Raw genomic sequence first — 24,682 nt, forward strand, 5'->3', positions numbered from 1 at the left:
GAGAATAAAAAAAACTATTGCAGTTGGAAGAGCAACTAAAGCCAATCCAAGCAGAAGTCAAAGGGAGCAAAAACGGAGGCAGGGCAGGTACAAAGGAAGAAACAGGAGAGTAGACCAAAACGGGGGAAAAATAGAGCGAGGAGGAGCTAGAAGTCAAGGGGGCCAGAAGGGGACTAGCCAGAAGGGGACTAGCAAAGAGCTAGGTACACGGATGGGAGCGCTGAGCAGGAGAAATTACCTGCATTGAGATGCCTGAACTATGGAAGCGTCAGTCGGCGTTCGAGTACAGCCCAAACACTATACTGATTCGAGCGCTTCTGCATAAGGCAGCAGGGCGCCATCTTGGTAGTAAAAATGGCACCCGCCAATCGTGGCGTCAGTCTCCATGACGAACACAAAGACCAGACACAGAGATTTGTAACAGATACTTTGGGACACAACACAGTATTCCCCTTGTCCTTGTAATAACCAACATACCCATCCCCCGACATCTAGGGGTCATTGTAGAGCAGTTCCCCTTTATTCCCCTCTTGTAGTATATGACAGTACTGAGACGAGGGAGAAACAACTGAGAGGAATGAACACTCCACACTTTCTCCACTCTGGTACTGAGACGAGGAAGAAGCCACCCAGAGTAATGAACACCACTTACACTCACCACTGGGACGAATAATATGACTTAAGAGGCATACCAGTATACTGAACAGCCATTTCCCACTAATAGGTACAGGCAATTCAAATCAAGTATGACCACCTGCAACCTATGAACATCTCAGGAGACTATAAAAGGAGTAGTCACTGGAATGAAGGTGAGCAAGTTGGGAGAGCAACCGAAACACCAGAGTTATCTAGGACCAGTCTGTGGAGAACAAGACCCCAAGACGGTGAGAGTCTGCAAAATGAGGCTGTGAGAAGAAACGTGATGAGGGAGCCTTGTCTCCGGGGAGCCGGAGAGGTCCAGAAAAGGGAGCCGGAAGGCGAGCTGATCCCTTGTGAAGTAGTTCGGGAGAAATGCTTGTTCCCTTGGGCTGAAGAGGGAGCCTAGGAGTGTCTGAGGTGCCCTGATCCAGCATGGAAAAGGCATTCACTCATTTCCAGCGGGAAGCCAAGAACACTACTGGTGAGTTTCAACTAATAGGATGTGAAAAGGCGCAAGTGAATACAATCCAACTGACTAACCGCGTGTGAACAAACACATGTCCTTAATCTCCGAACAAGGTTAAATAAATGAACAATGCTGAAAATAGAAGGCTAAGTGATACCAAGTGACAGAGTGGTCGCGTATCAATAGATAGGTTCTTGAAAGCCTCTGTGGAAAGAGACTTTTTGTAAGCAGGGGAGCCATGCGAAAGGCGAAGTATGAGCAAAATCCCCAAGAAATACTGAACTGAATGAAAATGAGCAAAATTGCTAATCTTGAAACTGACTGAAAATAAATGAAAATAAGCCAACTGCTCATCTTGAACACCGAATGTAAATACGACTACCCACTTCGGACACTGAATATTGAACTGAATGAAACAGCAAGGCTGCATATGAAAAACCACTTGTTTATGGAACATTGAACTACACAAAGATATGACAGGTTATTTATAACACGCTTAATACCCAGAGGTTTCTAAGCGCGGACCCGGGGATCGAACCTGTGGTGGTCTGTCGTTTTGCTTCCAAGGCAAGAACATTGCCCCTGAGCTATCCTCCAGAGACCTCCTGTATGTTGAATAGCTGGAAGACCATTCAAGATTTTGGGTTGCATGACCTGTGATGGGTGGACAGTGCGGTCTAACAACTATGCCAAGAAGACGAGAGAACACCTATGCTAACAAGAAGACCTGCTATCATGTTGAAAGGTGAACTACTATTGATGACTTTGAGACTTGGGGATGTGAACCTTGAGCTGTGAAGAATTGCTGAAAGTAGGTTTAAATCAGAGAAATGCCGCAGGCATGTTCATTGCTGCTGAATGTGTGGTCCATTACCAATATTGAGGGGAATCCCGCAGGGATCGAGAGTGGGGGCGGGGAGAAATTGTACACCTACAGTGATCACATCTACTAGCCAGGGGGTAATGGGTCTTCGTGCCAATAACATGGCCAAAGCATATGATCATAGTGCTCATATGCTGTGCAACAGGGGGCGCAAAGTTAAGGTGGTTTTGTGTCAAATGCGAGTGCTGAATTTCGAGGGTTTTGATGCATTAAATCTAATCACCTTAACTCTCTCTTAACAAAGATCTTTTCACTGAGAATATATAAAGGGGTGGGCTGAAGCACAGTAATTCGGTAACCCCCATTATAAGAAAGAAGACAAACATTATTTGGCAACCGTTAAATTGCCACAAGCAAACCTAGCACTATAACATTCTGGAGATTAAACCATATAGAACTGAAATAATACTGAATTTAGTGGCAGGGTGTGGTGTCGTATGTTCTTGCATTGGCTTGTCACATGCAGCAAAGTCTTCATGTAAAAAAGGTCGCAACACATGATGTCCAAAATATTTTTCTTTAGTTTTTTATTAGATGTGTTAGTTATAGCTGCATAGAATCTCATTTCAAGTGCTACACCTTGAGCCAGTCCTGTTATTTTAAAATGTATGCTGGGGCATGTAGGGCTAGATTTTCAATGGGAAAGTCAAACTGCAAATCTTAGCATGCAATGTGTAGTACCAGAATGGCCTAAAGGTGTCACATGGGGGTCACTTGGCAGCTATGTACACGTGTCCGAAACGCGTTGGCAATAATTTGTCAAGGACTCTAATTGAATATCTCCAGACTGACCTCACTCAGGTGACGAGAACAATTTTCAGTTTTGTTGACCTTTTGACTAAATAGAATTAAGTGTGATTGGGGTAACACTTAAAGACATTGGGCCTCATTACAAGTCAGACGGTAAGGGGTTAACGGCGCCGGTAAAGGTGCCAGCACCGTCAACCCCGTACCGCCTGATTACGAGGTCCCCTCGCGGGACCCGGTCTGCACGTCTGGTTTCACCAGTCGTGCAGAGCGTTTCCCGCGAGGCGAAGAGGGAGCAAACAATGGGCCGCTCATAATCGGCCCGTTGTTTGCTCCTTCTCCCATTCCCATTCAGCCCTATGGGGGCTGAAATGGGAATGGGGAAGACCCGGGTCCGGGTTCCCAGAGGGAGGAATTACCGGGCCCTCCGAACTCAGAATGTCCCGGTAATTCCTCATTCTGGGAACCCGGACCCGATTTTGGCGGCAGCCATGCCGCCAATAGTGGCATAGCTACCGCCAAAATCGTAATGGGGTCCATTGAGTTCAAGAAGTCAAAGATTCTGTTTTCTGTAAGATAGTATAACTGCATCGCTGATGCAGGTGCAACTTGTTTGAAATGCTCATAATCATAAACCTTGTTTGGTGTTCAAAAAGATTATGAATCTGTTATTTGAATGGTATATAGAGACTATTTATTTCATCACGTACTTTAGATTTCTCCACAGGAGTGCATAACGGTCACCTACTGGCAACAGTGGGTCTAATAGCAGTGTATTGTTCCACTCTTCGTGGCGGGAGAGTATTACCCAGCTGCACCTGAAATTGATCTTAATTACTTACTAAGTTTACTATTACACATGTACCTTATATCAAATCAACTATTAGAATAGGCTGTGCACCTCACACGCCCCTTGTTGTAGCTATGTCTACTTCGCCATCAATTTCATAGTTGTTAGTCAACAAAAAAGAAATTCAGTGCATTAGATTATGTAAATAGTGATGAAAGCCATGTGATAAACCAGAGGTTGCCTGTGATATCTTTCTGAAAATGGTATCGGTAAATGGTAATTTTAGAGCCTAATATATCAGTTGAAACAGCGTTTCTAAGAGACCATGAAGCCCTGTGTTAAGGTGAGGTTGAAAATGTTGTTGATGTTTGGAACCAGTTATTCAATGTATCAAGATAGCACACGCTGTGTGCTATGCACTCATCAGGGCTCTAAGATCTTGTAGACCTATATCAGTGGTGTAAAGATTGTTATGGCTATTTCAGTATTCTTTACTTTAACGTATTGTGGCTTTATGGCAGTGGTTTTTGGTCAGCAGAACTATACCATTTTGGTGTGCAACCGTTGTAGTCCCAGTGACGCTAGTATTAGTCATCCAATGTGGTTGTGGTAGTGTGACATTGATTTTTTTGGTTAGGAGAGCTATGTTGAAATATGGTAGTATCCAATGTCTGTAACGGCTATACTCTCCATGCTCTTTAAGAATTCTGGGATGTAGCACAGCTGCTTCCACCCTCTGGTAAATGTTCTCTGGGGGCAACACTCCCTCTGGCTAAATGAGTTTCTCTTCTCTGTCAAATCATTATGGCCAAAAATCCATGGAATCAATCGGTCAACTTTGCGCATTACAAATATTGCTTAACAAACTACAACATACTTCACTATAAAATGGCCCAATAACGTATATGTCATTTTTATTACTCAGAGTCCCTATCTTTCCCGTCCCTGTACTAGACAAGTAAGTGGCGCAAGCTCCAAGAAAGACCCTTGCTGTCCAAGCATATGTATATTTTATTTAACAGCTCCTCCTTCTACTGTGGTGGGCTGGCTATGTTATGTTGGTCCATCCCCACCTCCTCCTCTCTGTTGAAGGCTCCAAAAAGTTCAAAGTCTGTCAAAAACGGGGAGGGTGCGCAAGATATGGACTCAGGCTAATGAAGATGACTGGTAAGTAATCAGATCATTAACCCCTCGTCCAAGTTCTAGACTTATGAAGTTTGACTTTGTACTAGAGGACCATATATGCAAACACATATAATATTTAACATTGGTGGATTTTTTTCCACATAACAGCTGATTGAAGGACAGTAATTTACAGAGAACAGTCTGCAAACCCGAATACAACTTGTAGGAATCAGCAGATTTCAGATCTGTGAACCCCTTTCGATTGTGCCCATAATGCTGCCATCCACCTTGTAGCTTTCCCTTGCACCATTGAAAGGATATCTGCCCTAACTCCTAAGCTAGGGAGAGGCCTTCTAACCCATCTGCTATTCACAGACAAAGTGGGCTTTTTTCCCCGTATGATCATGTCCAAATGACAAGAGTATCAAGTCACAAGAGCAAAAGGGGGCCATCCTTTCCAGGTACACCAGCACTGCCCTTCGAATGTCCAGAGAATATAAAGAGGAATCTGAGGAAAGGAGAGATGAAAATATATGTTCCTGTGATAGTTGGAAAGCTGGGGTAACCTTTGAACGAAAAGGAGGAAGTCTGATAGTAAGAGCAGATGCAGAAAACTTCAGATATGTCTCGCAGCATTACTGAGCATCTAATTTACGAAGCTTTCTACAAGCTTTCTTCCTATGGTGATAACCAGTAATACTGCTAACGCCTATCATAATCGGCCTTATAAGGGTGTTAAGGAGAGGCCCAAAGGGGGTACTTAGTAGTGCAAACTGGCCAGTAGGAAGATACCATGGAGGTAAAGATGGAAGACAACAGGGTTTGGTGTTCAGGCAACTTTTAAAGAGACATAGGCGTATGGTTCCGCCAGAACAAACACACACTCGCTGCTCTCAAACAGCCCCCATTCCTCCAAGACGCAGGGTATCGCTGTTATTCAGAAGAATTTTAAGAGGCTCACAGTTCAGAGAGAAAGAGTACCAGACCTTAAACATTGGTTAGAAAAAGATTTCCTGTTAAATATTTAGTGTTGCTGGATTTGTGGAATGTTAATCCCTGCATGGCAGACAGTTGGACATCATCTCCCTCTGTTCAGCAGCTAACCACAGAGTGCCATTCTGTAATGTTGATGACTGGAGGATGTGCAATTGCAATAGTGAAGGGACAATCTTAAGGAACGAAGGATTCTTGGATGTCAATCTCAATTAAAGGGGAAATCCTGTTTTCCGTTTCCAGAAAGGAATCATCAGTATGATATGAGGTCACTGAGAAATCTGGTTGAATGGGTGGAAAGAAAAAGATACAATTCTTTAGCCACATCAGGGAGAGAGTGCTAATGGGCAATGCCAGGGAATCACTCTGCCATGGATTTCCCATCCATAAGCAGATGTGGGCAAAGAGGTAGGTTATCAGCGAGAAGTCGCGGGAGGATAGCTCGGGGGCAACGTGCTCACCTTAGAAGCAAGACGACACGGAGCACCACAGGTTCGATCCCCATGTCTGCACTTAGAAACCTTTGTGTATTAAGCGCGTTATAAATAACCTATCCTATCATATCATGTCAAGCCCTGGAAGGAAGAGAACTTCCAGCTCAAGGTGCCTGTTTGAGCATTCCTTTTTCCCAGGAAACGAGTATGTCGAGGGTTGGAGATGAGATTCTGCTCAGACAAGTGATTTTTGCCAAGTCCAATAGTAGTTTGCATATTGACCCTTCTGGCGGTTGTCATAACATTTTGGTAAACTGTTGTCTGTACAGACATTGATGGATCTTCATTCTAAGACGGCGTCCAGTTTCATGAATGTTTAGATTCCTATATCGACCACCTGCCTTGAATTGAATTTGAACCCCATGTTTCACCACATCCCAACTGGCACTCGTTGCAACAATCAAGGGATTTGGGGATCAATTCTCCAGGTGCTTCAATATGTTTACTTTCATCTACTACCAAACTAGTGATTTGACTAATAACGGACATATCGGAATTTGGATTTTATAATTCCCAAAGTTCAGATTCCAGTACCAAGGAAGGTGGCATAACCGAGTTAAGAGATGTCTTTGAACCTACCATATCATTCCTTTTTAACGTGGATGGTTGTCTTGGCATACCAATATTGAAAGTTTGCTGTCCTATTGTGCCTGCTATATCAGTCCGCCTGTTTAAGATCAAAGGGTTTGGCCAAGGTTTGGATGCGAAAAAGATGCCTTTTTTGGGGCACCCACTTTAAGAAAACTGAGCCAGAACAGACCCCTGGCTCTGAATGCAGATGCTAGTGCTGTTGACTTAAGATTTATTACATGCGATGTCTCAGAATAGCTGTAATATAGTTTGCAGATGAGGAAGCATGAAGCTGGTTGGACTATAGGGATGCTTCCAGGAAGTTACAACCTTTTTAAATCAGTTTTGTCCGAAGGGACAGTGCACTTGGATACTACAACTGTGCAACCTAATAGGTTTGACATTTGTGAGTACTGTTTTATATTTGATGGGCGCACTTCTTCAAAAGACTGAAGAGGGTATAGTTTTGGCAGGGAGCATAGAATGCCAGTTATGTCTTGTTCCTTCCGCTCCTCTGGTAGGGCACCTTTTCCCTTTAAGGGAACCAGGAGGACTGAGGCAAGTGGGGTCTGAAATTGCTTGATTCCCACATCCTCTGATTAGGAGGAAGTCAATTTATTTTTTATTTGTATTTATTGTGCATTTATAATGCGCGTGCATTTACATAAAGAAACTGTTGAAGCTTAGTCCACGCTCAATAAATGGCCTAATAATAATAATATGAGACATCCACATTCCCGCACACATGGCTATGATGTCTGCGATTACCTCCTGTGATTTCCCTCCATATTTATTTATTGGTGATTTATAATCGCCTATACACCAGTGTTTCGAGGTGCAACAAGAGGGGGGAGGATAGGGGGACAAAACCGTAACGATCCTACTAGACCTTGTAACGAGAAATGCCGGGGAGAGGGGATTGCAGGGCGGCATGGCTCTGATAAAGTGAATGCCAGGGGGGCCCGGTTGAAGAGCCTGGTACAGGCAGAGTAGACAGGGGAGGATGGACCAAGAGTTAAGTGAAAGTTCAGGTGTTAGAAGGGTACAGGCCCAGCCAGGATGGTGTGGGGATGATCCTGGAGGGCAAATGCAGAAAGATGGGGGGGAACAGGGAGAACAAGTGCATCCTCATCCAGGGGTCATCAGAGAGGGGGGCGGTTGTGGTCTTTGGGCAAAATTGCTGCATTCCTTTTGGCTAGGACTCAAGATAGCACCCGCTGTCACATTGATCATTTCCAGGACTCAGTCCCCTCAAATGTCAATAAGCACCATGGGAGGATGGATTAAAACAGGCTTAAATGTCTAATCTTAAATGCAGGCTTTCTATGCCTACTTTTATTGAGTATAGTTATTATAGGACGCATCATACACATCATATTTCATATGTTGTGAATGTAGTATTTTGATACTGTGTACAGCATCCTCAATATATTGTGTACTCTTATACTATATTTCTGTAATATCTCCCCAGCTTGCTGGTATTATGCGCCAGCAGTTTAATTGGCTGGTACGTTAAAATGCTATTTTGACGTTACTATTCTTCAATCCGACATTATTTTGCCACGCCTTGTCCTACAGAAATGATCATAAATGTGATTATATAATATAAATATTTCTTTGTTTCAGATTACGAAGCTAGAAACCTGATCTTTTAAACAGAGGAAAATGTTTGCATGTACAGAACATTGAGCAGCGCAGTTGTCTGATTTAACTGCCCTGTCTCAGTTGTCTGCTTCGCTGCCTTGCCCAGACATTAGCTTGTGTTTGTGCTCACATTGCACGCTCCTGCTTTCGTCAAAGTTCAATGCCGATTCGGAAGATCCGAATCTCGAAAGCTTTTCCCTTGATGATAGAGCATGCTCGCCTTTTCGATCTGATTCGTTTTCTGTGTTTATGGTATCCACTGTGGCTGTGGTTTGCACACTTGCTTTGTGCGGGTGGTGGGAACGGATGAGGTCAATGAAGGGGTCGGTGTGGGAGGCGCGCGCTGTTTACGTCACTAAACAGAGGGAGGGGTGGCGCGAGGAAGGGCAGGGGTTTGTCGTTGGTGTGACGTCATTGTTTTGAAGCTGAGGGAGAAGGGACAGGGAGAGACGATGGAGAGGAGGAGGCGGCGAAAGAAGCAGCAGTACCGGCGGAGGGGCGCCTGCAACTGACAGAGGGTAGGAGAAGGCGGGAGGAGGGGCTGAGCCTGTACAATTGATGGTCCTACAGCCCTCCTCCGCCTGACAATATTCAAGGGAGGGAGAGGTTGCTCGGCTCTGAGTTTCGAGGGGCTTCCTCTCCCACCCCTTAGGTTTCACCAGTATTTCCCGGTGCAGCCTGTCCAGCATTGCAAGTAAAATATGTGCACGGTGTTATTTGACCTGAAACCATAATATTAAAATAAGCGGGCACACCACGTCTCCTTGCCTGTGTGTATTGAACCCTAGAGCGTAGCCCCGCTCTGTTTCACTCGAATTCTCCTCAATAATTTGTAATTTTAATGCAAAACGTTATTCTCTGATGTAAAAAAAGACTCTAAAACGCCCTCTTTATCCTTTTGAACCAAGATATTTAGGAATTGCAGATATTGCAAGGCGAATGGGTCTGATGGTTTCACTAATGTCAGAGACAAACCGGCTTTTATTTTTGTCGGACTCTTCGTGTTTCTTGCCCCAAATTTGATTACGTAGATCTCACCTCCGTATAAGCCCCATTCCTCCAACCCACGCACGAGTTGCGGTTGACATTAAGTGCGACTTTCTAACCATTTCATAGTACTTGTTGGGCAATAAAGGTTACAGTTCAGGCCTAATGATACTTTAGTTACTCCGTTCTACCTACCTAGTCTGGTTGTTTTATTTATTGCATTTATTATACGCCCAAACCCATGGGTATCGCAGCGTAGTTACAGACAGCTTACTTATATGATAATAAAACATACAATGCATTTTAAGAAATTCAACAATTCAGATGACGTTAGAATGGATTCCTAGCTTTCAGGGTTGTCAGAAGGACATGGGATGATTACTATTGAAGAGGATGCTTGGCATTTTCTGTCCAAGGTGACAGGGTGAGGAGGAGGCATCAGTCTCGAATGTATTATTAAATAACCATGTTTTGAGGGTCTTTTTGAAACACTGGTGTGGAGGTTCAATTCTGGTGTGGTGTGGGAGTGTGTTCCAAAGTTTAGGGGCCATACACCCTGTTCTGGAGCATTTGAAATCTGGGATGGCGAGATGTGAGTTGTTGTTGGATCTTAGAGTTCTGGTTGATTTATTCAGGGTAACAGTGTTGTTGATGTACAAGGGGGCCTTTTTAGCAAGACATTTGTGTGTGACACAAAGCGTTTTGAAGATGATTCTGGCTTTGATGGGAAGCCAGTGGGCTTCCCTCCTGATGGCGGAGATGTGATCCTTCCTTTTTGAATTTATTTTTTAGTCCAGTGGCTGCTCTCAGTGCTTTATTTTGTAGCAATTGTAATTTGGCTAAGTTAGCCTTGGATGTGCCTAGCAACAACACATTGCAATAATCTAGCTTCGATAAGATGAGGGCCCGGGCTAGCGTGGTACAATTTTGAAGTGTGAGAAATTGGCAACTTAATGCAACAAGTTTGGATGTGTAGGACATGGCCAAAGAGAGGGCGTTTACATGTTTAGTCATAGATAGATTTGTGTCTAAGGGAAGACCTAAAGTTTTGACCTGCTTTGAGACTGGAATAGGTGTTCCATCAGTAGTGATTGTTCACGTCAAAGCTCCATAAATGCAGTTGATTGTCTCTAAAATGTGCTCGCACTTTGAATAACGTTGTTTGCAAGAACGTGTTAAAAAGGGTATCCTGATGTCCAGGTGTGACTTTAAACCAGTTGTCCAAATTCGGCCTAGCTACTAGTTTTGTCTCCTAGCATGCACCTTCTGTGTTTTTGTTTTTTTATCTTTCCAAAAACAAAGCAAGACTTAAAAAATTTGATTAGCCAGGTTCACGAAGGGGTGAACCTAAGGAACACTTTATTTTTGTGTGTGCTTTCATCAACATAGAACTAAACATTGCAGTACCCTCTTTCCTTGGTGCCTCCTGACATGAATCTCAAGATAGTAAGGCTGCAATAGTGACATAGAGGTACACTGCAAGTGCCACTGGAGCATGTACTAGGAAACAAGAAATGTGTGTCCGTGTGCCAACTATATAGCTTTGTAAATTAGACCAAGTATCTTGAAAATTAATTTCACTAAACAATTGTTGGTTTCTATACTATTTATTATCATAGAACACACCAAAAACGAAGATGTTTTTGACTATCTCATACGTTCTGTAAAATCTGTTGAATTCTAATTTTGGATTTCTACATGGTAGAAATAACTTTTTCTTTTTGCCTGCATGTTGAATATTAGTGGTGATACATTATGTATCTTTTCAAACGAATTGGTTTTATATACGAACCCACCATGTGGCTATTTTGCCTTGAATACTTATCTGCTTATTAATCATACAACACTGGCATTACAGATATGAGAACTTCAGGAACATTAGTAATCGCTCTTAGATAACCAGTTTACAGCATTTGTAGGTTCAACCCTCTGTCTTATTTGCTGTTTTGGTAACATCCTCTATAAATAATTAGCATGTTCTATAGCTTCCATATTCCTATTGACGTATGGTTACACACAAGGAGCACTACATGGGTCCTTATCTCTTAATCATTAAACCACTTCAGCCATTACATAGAACATTACAGAGATGACATAGCACAAACCATTAAATACTGCTCTCAGATAACTTATCTTTCTGCCGAATTCCATCCTTATGTAGACTTTATTGCTCACATTTATCCCCAGACCAATTGTTATAATGGGTTTCTAAACTCTGGCCTGATGGACATACATTTAGGAGACCACCCTAGTTTAGTGAACAGGTGAACCTTCTGGACAAGCCAGACCAATCATGGTAGCTAGGCAGGTGGTCGATACTAAGTGTCAGGAGGGCGAGAGTGAACAGAAGCCCACAATGAGCAGACACCGTAAAGATACCACAGAATACTCTGACAGGTGTATATCAAAAATACATGTACATTTTTTTAGGCCCAGTAAAACAACATGAATAACCAAACTAATAATGCAACAGTTACCACACAAGCATATCACTATTTAACATATATACAACTTCTGTAGCCTAATGCAATAAAGGGAGTAAAGCATCCACAACCTGTAACAGAAGGTGGGAAGGGGGGTGGGGGGTTAACACAGATTATGCATTAGACAGTCTTCAGGATGGAAACCCTAACGTATTCAGTCCAGTCCTATGAAGTGAGGGGCCTTGTGCTCCATGTCCAGCAGTGCGTAAAACACGCCATCGTGCGTAAAGCAAAGAGAGTACCTTTTTAAGATGCTGGTACAGTTAGGGAAGAGTCTGCCCTCCCGGACAGAGACGTTTCTATCTTTCAGGCCAGGGAGCGCAGGCTATCCCAGCCAAAGAGAGATCCCAAGGAACCCTTGTGCATAAAACAATGAATGAGCCATGGGTCAACGTTCAGTTATGCAAGTACTCACTGCCCCTTGCTTCAATCCAGACCAAAATATGCCAGTTTAGTTGAGGTTGCAAATCCTGCCTTTGTCTCTGATCTGGCTCTCGGGTGCTGCGGTACGGGACAGTAGTCTGTGGCGGAACAGTAGCCACAACTCTGCCCACGAAGGGAGGAAGAAGAAAGTTCTGGTGCAGCAGCACTCATGGCACAGCAGAGAAGGTGGGAAAGCCACCCACAGTGACTCGGGGACTGCAAAGGCTTACAACGTGACGCACTCCCCTAGTTCGCAACCCAGAGGAGCTAGGCATTTGAAACAGCAGCGCTCCTATGCAATGTCCCGGGACAGAGGCGATCAGTTCACTGGATGGCCCAGGAACACTTCCGAAAAAGGCTCTTTTGTCAGAAAATCAGGAGACGCCGAGAGTAGTTGTTCCCACTACTCAAATGGGTCAAACACGCCATCGCTGGCCTTCTAATGGCGAGAAAAAAAACAGGGGTCAGATGGGACAACAGCAGGCTCAGGATGCTAAACCTTCCAGCTCGTCTCCGGCGGGTCGACAGGTCTGCTTGAGCTCACAAGATGCTTTGCTCCTTCGGTTGTTTCAAGATGAACCACTATAGATCGACCTGGAATTAATGCAGGGCCCCTTCTCTTATCAAAAGTTCGATGTGTGATCGAATTTGGACAGCCAATAGAAGATCTGCTCCCTTACCTGCACGCCAGTCGTGGTCTTAATTATGGTCCACGGTGGTCCCCATGCATTCATGCACACCAGACATCCTCCCTCCAGTAGTGTTGATTAGGACCGGACAGTCCCAACCCTCTTCCTGGGCGCTAGCACAGTGTCATGTAGGAGCCTGCGAAAGATGCGGTTGTCACAGAAGGCTGTATGCCCAAAGAATGAAGTCATGGGTCAGCTCGACCTGGGGGAAGGCAAAGGGACAAGATGCCCAAAGTAAAGAACAACAAACTATGGCATGGCCTTTTTCGGCACTGGCCAAAGTCGGTAAACGCGGTATGGTTCACTAAAAATAACTCTAAATACTATTACAGTAAACTGCTGTCACCAGTTCATTCAGTGAATTTCATGGGTTTTTACCAGTGCATGATATTTTCCTACAACTTACTAATATCACACTTAGCCCAATATAGCAACATTTGTGTCCAATTTACAAAGTTAAAATTGTAGCATTTCCCACCTTCTAGAATAATTTTTAACACTTCTGTACGCGTTTTGTAAATTTTTCCCACTGTTTTTCCGTCCGCAAACATCTGACTTCATCGCAGACCTTCTAGACAGTGCCACGTGACAATGCGCTTACACGTGGCATGATGACGTGTCCAGGAACGCGTTCACACTTTGCGATTGGGTCCGTGCTTCAAGGACAGTTTAACTGCATTTTCTACCGAACTAGGAACTTTCAAGCTCAAAATGTACCCCTGCACAGCTCCTACACATATTCTTACTCATTATCCATTAACAATCCAGTACAAAGCACATACTTGGAAGGATATTAGCAAAACTCCTATTCATCTTAAAAATGTAATCCTCTATTGCCATCCCTTCTCCCCAAGAGCCACCACATTCACCACCAGCTGGAGGACCTACACAACAAAAAAAAGCGCTGTACTTCCAAAGACAATGAAGAAGACCAAGAAGATGAGGTAGAGGAAGTGCCTACCTCTAGCATCCAGAGAGAATCATGGGTGTGTCAGTTCTTTACCACTGTTGGGAATGTACCAACTGTTGGGAATGTACCAAAGGCTAAAGCTACAAAAGTGAAATGCGCTGAGTGCAATTGCACTCAGTCACGGACCACCTGCACATTACTCCTACGGGACCACCTCCATGTTCCTTTCTGAGAAAGTAGTAGACTGTCTTCCTCCACATAATCTTCCTCAACCAATGCTGTAACTACACAGCCTACTTCTGTGGGACACAAAATCCCACCAGCTACCTTGCAAGCAATAAAAGAGGCTGTTGATCCATATTGTTCGAAGACAACAGTCCTATGTATATACTGCAACACACTACTCTACAGGGGGAAGCAATTTCGAAGTGCTTTTGAAGCTGTAATCAAGGAGCATGAGAAACACTGCCCGCCTACCTTGTAACGCACACGCAACATCGTCCACTGTCCACCTGCCCCTCCATATTAGACCTTGGTGCCGCTGCCCTAGTTTCCCTCCCCACCTTACGTTCTAACATCTCCTGCAAAAAAAAGAAAATACACAAAAAACGAAGCAAAGTGTGTCTGTGTGCTCCCTGATGCCTGCGGCCTTCGGCACGTTATAAATAAATAATGAGGGCTCCGGACCCTTATCCCCCCCATTGCAGCCCCTGCAATGGGGGATGAAGGCCATTAGCACCCCTAGTTCCTAAAACGGGAACCGGGGTGCTTAAAAAAAGGATTTTTCTTCCTACACCGCTGTAGGAAGGAAAATTATTTTCCAAGTTGCCCACCATGGAAAGGGTAGGCGTACTGAGCCCCTCTTCCCGTTCCATGGTAGCCTGCAGAAGGCGAAGAGAGAACCCCATGGTCATATTACCACAAGCAAATTCTTTTCCCTTTCAAACCTATCCCATTTTCGAATAACTTTACCATGTAGCCGGTCCCAGGTGGATATGGCCACCTTAACCCCATTTGTCGTCCCTCGCGGTCATGACCTTCTGCCAGGACCCAGACAATCTGGCCACTTCCCATGGCCACAGGCTATATCTCAGTCACCAAAGGTATATCGCAATTTTTTTGTTCCTACATTATGACACTTGTCAAAAAATAAAACACTGGCACATTTGCAAAATCATGCTTTAAGGTCCTTGGCAATGCTCTTTACACGAGTCTGCTTGAACTCCGCCCATGTCTTATTGTTCAAAAAGTGTCAAAATGTATGTACATACAATAGTCATATAACTTAGCCCCCACTTGACAAAATTAATTCAGAATTTACACAAACGTTCAAGGTTGGGTCTATAATCTTTCTGAAAACTTGTGTCCACATTTGTCAAATGGCAACACAGTTATAAGCCATCTAAAAATGTTGAGACCCCCCCCTCTAATTTAGCCCTCTCTTGACAAAATCCCACCAAACTGTGCAATAACATTTATATCTAGATTTAAAATTCTTTAAAAAAACTTAGTGCAGATTCGTCAAATGCTACCACATTTAGCCCCCCCCCTCTAATTTTGCACACTTTCCAAAACCATTCAGAGTCGAGTCTAGAATAATATGCCAAAATGTCATGCAGTTTCATAGCGTGGCGCCAAAGCTATAAGCCATCCAAAAACTGTTTTTCACCAACTCTGTAATGTAGAAATAGGCATAGATACCCCCGAACATCCAGACTGTTTGCGGACATCGGGATGAAAATGCCTGTTTTTTGGCTTCTTACGGCCATATCCCATCCCATCCCATCCTCATCACCCCCCACATCCCTAGAGATTGTTTGTTTGACAAGGGCAATGTTGTGGTCTTTACGGCTATGTATGTAGACACCGGCCGCTGTCCTCGAATCCAACATGGCGGATGTTTCCAAAAATCTGGCTCACTTCACGCTTTTCACCATCCAATCAGTGGGTGCGTCCGATGTCCACGGACATCATGTCGCCCTCTAGGCCAATGAGATGCCCGTCTGCCGACCGAACAGGGAAGTGGGTCCACGGACTGAACCCAGATATCATGATTTTATTTTTAACCTACTTTTGGCCCAATTAGAAAAAAACTACTGGACAGATTTACACCAAATTTACAAAAGCATGGTTTTGGGACTAAGCCGCAGCTCCTGTCGCAAATTCGGTGAAAATCTGTCCAGCGTAGACGTTAGCAAAATTGATATTTACCATTGCGTCCATGGAAAAACAGAAGTTTTGGGACCCCGCCCCCTACAACTATGCCCCCTCCTTCACAAAACCTCACCAAACATGCCAGAAAAATTCAGACGAGGCCATATACTTTTTCTGCAAAGTTTAGTAAGGATTCGTCCAGGGGGAGCAAAGTTATAAGCCGCCCAAAAAGTGCTCTTCCTTTTGGGTTGGGCAACTAAACCATAACTACAGGGCTGCTACTGCAGGCCTTGTAATAAAAAGGATCACCAGAATAGTTATTTTACTTATACAAGTCAGGATCCTGTGGAAGGGAATTGGGTTCTTAGTTTTTGGCTAAAGTCGGTAAAAACTTTTGCAAAAATGTACCGCACAGAAGTGCCTAAACACCCGGGCATGGGAAGAGTTAAGAAAGCAGATTGCCCCGGACAACCCTACTGATATCACAGCAAAATATCTCCTTTGTGATGCTGTTTTCAGAGAGATCATATTTCAGCTGTCGGCGTGTGTTATGCTTGCTGACAATCAGTCTTTTAACCTATTTCTGGGGCCAAATCTTTCCATTTTTATATTCATGCTGCTGCTATATTTAGGCATACATTTTGCATGCATTAGATCTTTTCTGCCTGACAAAAGACAGCAAGTAGAGATGGGGTTTGTTACATTCTCTAGAGAGTGCAGTTTTATTGAATCTCTTAGAAAAGTCAGGATATATCTGATCCATCAAGAAAATTCCCCCTGTATAACGGCAGAAACGTGAACATAGGCTCACACCAAGTCCAGTTGCTTCCATATCTGTCACCCAGTGATTTGAATCATGCACTCTCTCTCCTGTCATTATTGAAAACGAAGTAAACTTAAATTTCCTTCAGTACAAAGACCCTTGCTACAACTGACCTATCTCCACAAACCGCCTGGTGTCAGTCCTTTGCTACAGGAGAGACCTAGCAATCGTACCTTCAAGCTGTCTTCTGTCTAAATTACAAAAATTTGGTATATCTGGTGCTGCCTGCCAGGATGATGCATCTCCCACAAAAGATGACAATATAATTCAACCATTTCAAGGTTTGAGATCTTGACACCACAGCCAGGCAAAAATTGAGGACTTTAAGACATGCCGTACTGGATTGAACAGTCCTATTAGGGACTGTATGATTAGTGGTACTGTACTCCTTGATACGATGTGCTATGTCTGCAGTGGCGTACAATGGTGTCGGATGTCTGAGCTAGAAGGCCTGCCCTCACTTTCCCAGTGTCCAACCAGCCCTCTGGCTAACGGCCACCAGATTTTGGCATGCCAAAGAGAGATTGTAGGAGCCAGCCCAGTGCCAAAAATTAAAGAGCAGCAATGATTTTTACAGACAGCCGCCAGTGGCTACTTAGCAGGCTGACCCCAGAACAGATTTCACTGTATATGTGCAGCACACCGCAAAATGTTATTCACAAACTCCCCTTGTTGCCACAGGCCATGTCCTTTGTCTGCATTATTACACTTTCCAAAACCACACACAGCGTATTTAAAAAACATTGAGCAGGTTTGCTAAATGGATTTGCAAATATTGCCAAGTAGAAAAACTCTGTGAGGCATGACCCGTGCATGCTGCACTTTACTCGGGCATAGTTTACAACACACCAAAATTTACCAACATATAGGACATTCACATAATTATTTTCACGTGTAATGCATCACAGTCCTCCCCCCTCCCGCCCCCTTAACTCGAGCCCCTACTTCAATACCTCAGAATTCGTTCCTAAGGGTTTATCTCCCTCCTTGTTCTCAAGCGTGTCATCTTCACTAAGTTCAGCGTGAGAGTGCCCCACCAGCGTGGACACAACTACATCGTGGCCACCAGTTGTGTCCACGCTATCAGGGGTCCCGATTCCTCCTCCCCTCCACAGTGACTGCTTCAAACCATGCCGCCTCTGCCCACTTCAGGAGGTCGGTCCACCACACCTCTATTCTGGGTCTTTGGGCTGCTTTCCAGCGCATTGCGATTCTCCGTTTGGCCAAGATGTAGGCTAAGTCTTTCATCTTACTGATGTGCTTTAGGTTGAGTGGTCTGGCAAACCCCCCCAGCATGCATGCCCATACTGACTCCACCTCCAACTTAATCCCCTTTTGGGACAGACGTTGTTTAACCTCCGTCCAGAATCTGCCCACCTCCGGGCACGCCCAGAACATGTGAATCATCCCGGCATCCACCTCCCCACACTTGGGGCATTTCTGTATCGCTGAGCTTCCAAACCTGGCAATTTTGCTAGGGGTCATAAATGCCCTGTGGGTGACGTATAACTGGATCTGCTGTAGCCTCGCATTCCGGGACACATTCTTATGATACCTCTGGGCCCTCTCCCATTGTCTATCTTGCATAGGTTCTCCCGCCTCCTCTTCCAAGTCCCGTCTCAGTTGGAGCAACTCCTTGCCCACCCTGGTCATCAATAATTCGTAAATTCTGAATATTTCGTGCCCGCCCTCTGAGATACCGTACATCATCTCAATGACTGTATCGGGTTGTTCCGCTAGTACTACCTCAGGCCACCTTTCTCGCAATCGCTTGATAATTCTTGTATATGTGATGCATTGTCCTTTGTGTACCCCAGTGTCCTCCATTATCTTCTGGAAGTATAGTACCTCCCCCTCTTGCCATGTGTCTCCGAGGGTCGCAAGGCCCATCGGTTCCCAGTATTTGTGGATCCCTTTTATCATCTGCGTGTCCTCCCCGTATAGCGGCACTTGTGGGGAGCATGGGGTCGGGTTTCCCGCTATTTGGCATGCTCTGCGCCATATTTTCCAACCCAGTTCCAGCAATCTTGTGCTTCCTTGCATCTCTAATTGAGGTACCCATACCAGTTCTCTCAGAAAAAATGGGGCGGAATCCTTGCTCAACAGTCTAGTTTCAGCCATCTCTTCTTCGGACAGCCACCTGACCACATACTGGAGCTGTCCCGCCAGGTAGTATATCCCGAAATTCGGTAGGTTTATGTCCCCCTTATCACACTGGTTCTGCAGCTTCCAAAGGGCCACCCTGTTCCTGGAATTGTGCCACATGAAGCCCCTGCATAAGCTATGGAGCTTCATGAAAAAGCGTTTGGGGAGCATGTATGGGACGTTCGTGAAAAAGTGTAAAAGCCTGGGCAGATCATCTTGCTCCAGGGCGCCCTTCCCACCATGGCCAGGGGGAGCTTTGCCCAGAACCCCACACTATTCTTGATGTCTTCCACTGCCCTTTCCATATTGTATTTATGTTCGTCCACAGCCATGTGATATATGTTAATCCCCAAGTATCGGAATGTCCTGGTCTTCCAAGGTATCGGCAAAACGGGTCGGCTCCTATGCGGAGCCCCTCTATATCTCCCCAGGGGGAACATGCTTGACTTCTTGGGGTTGACTGCTATGCCCGAAAGGGTCGCATAGCGTTCCATCACTTCCAGGACATAATGTACGTTTTCCTCTGGGAAGCGCAGGTATAACACATCATCAGCGTACAATGATATCAGGTGTGGTCCCCCCTTCGTGTGGATTCCTATCTCCCCGTACTGTTGTCTGAGACAGATTCTAGTGGTCCTAATGCAAGAATGTAAAGCATGGGCGACCAGGGGCAGCCCTGTCTAGTGCCCCTACCAAGTTGCCATTTGTCTGAGATTATCGCACCCGTTTTGACCCTGGCCATTGGGGAGCTGTATACCATCTTAACCCACCTCAGATACCCTGGTCCCATCCCGTATTCTTTCAAGGGCGCCAACAACCACGGCCACCTCACAGAGTCGAAGGCTTTTATTGCATCCAGCAAGACTATTGCCATTTCGCCTGGGTCCTTCTCTGTCTGTTCTATAATGTGGTGGAGTCTCCTGTGGCTGTCGGTTATATTCCTGCCCGGAACATAGCCTGTTTGATCAGGGTGTAGAAGTTTGCCAATTACCCTTTTGGGTCTGTTTGCTAGCACTGTCGTTAGAATTTTGCTATCTTGGTTCAGCATAGATAGGGGTCTGTATGACCCACAATCTGATCTTGGCTTACCCGTTTTTAGGAGCGGTATAATCATCGCCTCCCTCAGACTCCGGCAGCCTTCCCCTCTCGAACGCTTCATTGAGCATGGCTAGCAGCGGGGGGGGGGGGAGTACTTTCTGCTTATATATTTCATAGAATTCACTAGGGAGCCCGTCCGACCCCGGGGCTTTGCATGTGGGTAAGTGCACAATCACTGTCTCTAATTCCTCCATTGTAATTGGGGTGCGTCCAGGTTCTCCCGTTCCTCATTGTTTAATTTGGGTAATCCTATATCTTCCAGTGTTTCCTGTATCTCCCAACCCGTCTCCTCCCTCGTGTCCTCATAGAGGTGTTTATAGAAGCTAAGGAACCCCTCGTTTACTCCCTCTTGGGTGTCCCAGGTCTGATCTTCCTCTCCCTTTCTTTCTCTGACAACTGGTCTTGGTGTCTAATTTTTATATAGCCATACTAACAGCCTTCCTGGTTGATCTCCTCCTGTGTGTTGCCTTTCAACCTTTCAATATATTTTTTGTAGTTCAATTTACATAGTCTTTCCCTGCTGGTTTGTTATAGTAAGTTCACCTGTTCGGCGTCCACCTGTGAGCTGCCCCCCTTCTGCATCATTCCTTCCAGTTTCTTTTCTGTTTCCTGTAGCTCAAGCTCTCTGCCCCCTTGGAGCCCTCTGGATTTGGATATGGCCACGCCTCCTATTACCACTTTAAACTCCTCCCATAAGGTTCCCTCTGACTGCACGCTCCCTGTGTTAGTGTCAAACTACTTGATAATCTCCTCCCTTAAATCCTCTCGGAATACAGAGTCCTACAGGGCTTCGGCTCTGAGCCTCCATGTAGGGATTCTCGCTCTCGGGGGGCTGGTGTCTCCACTCCAAGATCAAGGGGGAGTGGTCTGATAATACTCTCGCCTTGTATTCTGAACCTGTTATTTCCCCAACGAGTTCCGAAGCGACAAACATATAATCCAATCTCGTATACAGGCTTTGTGGGGCAGCGTAGTGTGAATAGTGCTTATCATTCGGGTGTTGCTGTCTCCAGATATCCTCTAGTCCAAAATCTCTCAGCAGGGCCTGTAGTGCTTTCGCGGCGGGGGTGGGTTTATCTAGTTTATTATCTGACCTATCCATTTTGGGGTATAACGTGCAGTTAAAATCCCCTCCCCATTTAATCGCGCCTCCCAAATGGGGGCTAATTTTGCTGTATAAAGTCCTGAAATAGGCTGCCGTGTCTTGATCAGGGGCGTATGTATTTATAATACTCACTTCTCTATTTTCCAGCAGCCCTCGCATCAGTATCATCCTCCCATCTGGTTCCGCCTTGGCCTGCAGCATCTGAAATGGCACATGAGCTGCCACCCAGGTAACCACCCCCCTAACATGAGCAGAATACGTCGCTCCCATGGTGGTCCCTCTCCACTTTTTTTTAACCACCTCTAGTTTCTCTCTAGTAAGGTGGGTTTCTTGTAGTAGCGCTATGTCCACTTTCAGCCTTCTCAAGTACATCATTACTTTGTTCCTCTTCAGGTAACTATTGAGGCCTCTCACGTTCCAAGTTACAATTCTGAGACTTCCCATCGCCATGCGTGATTTGTCCCTTCTCCCTCAATCTGTTCTTCCCACCAATCATGTTTGGCACAAATGTGGGCTCGTACTCCTTCCAATTTCAACATTAACTCCTCAACTAACCCCCTATCCCCTTCTTCCCCAACTATGTTCACAGCACACATTCCCACCCCTCCCACCTCCCTACCCGTCCCCAACTGGTGCCCAGCTCCATCCCTGGATCTCAGGCTCCCCCGCATTTGGTCCTCTCTCGGAATGCTGAGATCAGGTTCCCAGCAGGGTGTCACCGATCTACCGGTCACCTAGCTAATCTATTCGTGGGGGTGTGAGAGCAGGTTCCGTTACGCTCCTATATCTTGCACTATATTCCCGTGCTCAAAGATCATGTTTATACAGCCCGTGTAGCAGTCTTAGCCCTGACTTATATTCTAGTCCCAGTGTCTGAGTCTGCAGCACCGTGAGTACCGCAGACTCCCTTTTACTTATCTGTGCCGTCTTCCTTCTGGATACCCGATTCCGATGGGCACCTCTGTGTGTCAAGCCACTCTGAAGCATCCTCTGCAGTATCAAAGAACAGTGCTCTGTTTTTGTGGTACACCTTCAGTTTCGCCGGGTATATTAACATATACTTGTAGCCCGCTTCCCGCAATCTTCTTTTCACTGCGCCATAGTTCATGCGTCGTCTTTGTACCAACAGTGTGTAATCCGGGTATGCCGTTATGTTTGCCGATGCCCTCTGTATCGTTCCTCCCTTCCAGAAATGCTCTAGGATTTTCTCCCTGTCTCGATAGTTCAGGATCTTGGCTATTATGAGCCTCTGGGAGGGGAGGTGTAGGGGGAGAGGAGGGCTCCTGGTGGTGGCCCCCTTGTCACGGCCCTGTGCGCCCGTTCCACCGCAAATCCTTGAGTCAGCACCCCTCCGGTTATTTCTTGCAGCAGCATTGTTTCGATATATTCCGTGGGGTTTGGTCCCTCTGCTCCTTCCGGCAAACCCACAATGCGTAAGTTATTTCTCAGGGCACGTCCCTCCGCTTCCTCTGCTCTGTTTTCTAGGTTGCTCACACGTTGTTCAAGGATGTGGATTTCCGATTTGTGAGATGCACTTGCAGCTGTATTCGGGGCTACTTCCTTTTCCAATTCGCCTGTACGTTCTGCTAGCGTTCTGACACCTTGTCTGAGGAGGTTCACCTCTTCCTGCACTGCTCCTACTTTAAGTTCCAGTGCCGCCTTCAGTTCAACCATAGCAGATTCCAATTTAGTTTCCCACTCTTGTTTCAGGTCCGCTATTGCTTCCAGTATTTGCTGATCTTTGCTCGTGGCGTCAGTGCTCATGGTGGGAGTCCTCTCCTTGCTCCTGGCTCCTTCTGCCATTAACAGTGTTCTGGCATATTCTTCCAGCGTGGGTTGTTTGCCCTTTGCATTAGCCGGTTTGTTGGCCATCTTGATGTTGCCGTGTTTTTCTCTGTGGGCACCCTGGTTTATTGTCTTCTGTTCCTCGAGGGAATTTCGTTGTCAGCAGTGGCCCTTGGGGGAGGCCACAGCGTGGGTCTCCGTGCTCTGTTAGTTTTGTGTCTAGAGAGGATTGTGCCTCCCACGTACTTGATCGCTTCTTATTGTCCTTATTCCCCGGCTCCTGGTAGTTCAAATCCCTATCAGTGCCCCCCAGGGCTCGTGGACCTGTTTGGGTGCTGTTGTGGGCCTGGCTGTCTTTAGCAGTGGGTGTTGGTTGTTAGGATCGGGCTCCAGCGGGTCCCCCACTCCAGGTTATGCCCGGGTTGTGCCGCGTGCACCGGGCGGCTTTGCTAGCTGCCCCCAGCTTCCTGATATTGCAGTCCACTCGGTCTTCGCCAGGGCCTCCAGCCTCGGGGGAGCAGTCACTGCAACCTGTGTGACCATCCCTCATATGGCATCCGGTGTTATTCGGTTTGCCCTATGTCTTTCAGTACTCTCAGAACTGCACTGCAGAGCAGCGTTGTCAGAGCCCTCTGGGCCTCCCCTGTGGCAGCTTCTCGCGTGTGTGTTCCTTATTTGTTGTTTACTTTTTTATGATCCGCGCTCGCTGCCAAGTATGCGGCGCAACAATGTATCAGCAACAGTTCTCCTCCGGGCGGGGCCGCTTATGCGTGTGTTTGCGGGCTCTGTGGGACGTGCCTGCAGTACAGCTAAGCGCAGTCACACCAAGCATACCTGTGGTCTAATTACGGACCTTTGTCAGGGCGTACTCCGCTCCCGGCCGCTACTGCCGTGCCTTGCTCTCCAGCCACTGTCCCCCGCTATGTCACTCCGCCTCGGGTGCTCCCCGCTCGCTGGGTCCGCCGTGGCTCTTCCCCAGCAGGGCTTATGCAGAGCTTATTCAGGCCGCTCCGCCCCCGGGCGTCCCAGTGTTCTCTTCACGGGGTTCCTATGTTCCCCTTACGTGTCCGCCTTTCCCTTGAACTGCTCCACAGCTAGCCGCATTATTCCACGTTATTATGCAATGTGGGCACGGGAGATGGGATCCTTCCTCGCTGCGGGTGTGCCCTTGCACAGCCTCTCAGACCTCAGTGGGCAGCCGTCCCCAGCTGCAGGCGAGCCTCGAGCGGTTTGTTTAGGGGTTCCCCCCGCTGTAATCCGGATTCAGCTCTGCTCTTCCATATTCATAAACACTGGCTCATCAGCGCCCGTACCAGCGGTGCGGGGGCACCCGTGCGCAGCGCCTTACAGCAGTGTCTGCCACTCGCTGTTCACTCGCTGTCCTCGCTCAGTCGGCTGGGTCCTTTGTCTACTCGTCTCGTCCTCCATTTTGTGTCGCCTTTCGTCGGTTTGCGCTACCTCAGCAGTGTTCAGAACTCTGGCCCCATACGTCTTACGGGCTCCAGAAGTTCGTCAGGCATGTGCACCGCATTCATAAGCGGGCATATGATTTTCCAAAGCTTCTGTGCCTCTGTATATGCACTATCGACGAGGATCATTTACAGGATCTCGGGAGCTCCACCAGAACGCGACTCAACACATGGCTCTCATAGCCACGCCCTACTCGGGCATAGTTTACAGCAATATCATTGTTGTGGTGTAGAGGAACGAACAGGGAGGCATGATGACA

General features: G+C 46.2%; 1 protein-coding gene across 2 annotated transcripts in view; it reads left to right on the forward strand.

Moving 5' to 3' along the window:
* Positions 1–24,682, forward strand: part of RNF38 (ring finger protein 38) — a 1,177,976-nt gene that overhangs the window by 398,788 nt on the left and 754,506 nt on the right. Inside the window, exon 1 of one of the 2 annotated variants that reach the window (XM_069630460.1) lies at positions 8,746–8,869. The exons of the other annotated variant lie outside the window; for it this stretch is intronic. The gene's annotated coding sequence lies outside the window, so the exon portion shown is untranslated. Of the gene's footprint in view, positions 1–8,745; positions 8,870–24,682 lie in introns of those variants that run through there. 2 annotated transcript variants of the gene reach the window in all.

This window comes from Ambystoma mexicanum, chromosome 6q (assembly GCF_040938575.1).
Source record: "Ambystoma mexicanum isolate Mex_15411 chromosome 6q, UKY_AmexF1_1, whole genome shotgun sequence".
NCBI classification, from domain to species: domain Eukaryota; kingdom Metazoa; phylum Chordata; class Amphibia; order Caudata; family Ambystomatidae; genus Ambystoma; species Ambystoma mexicanum.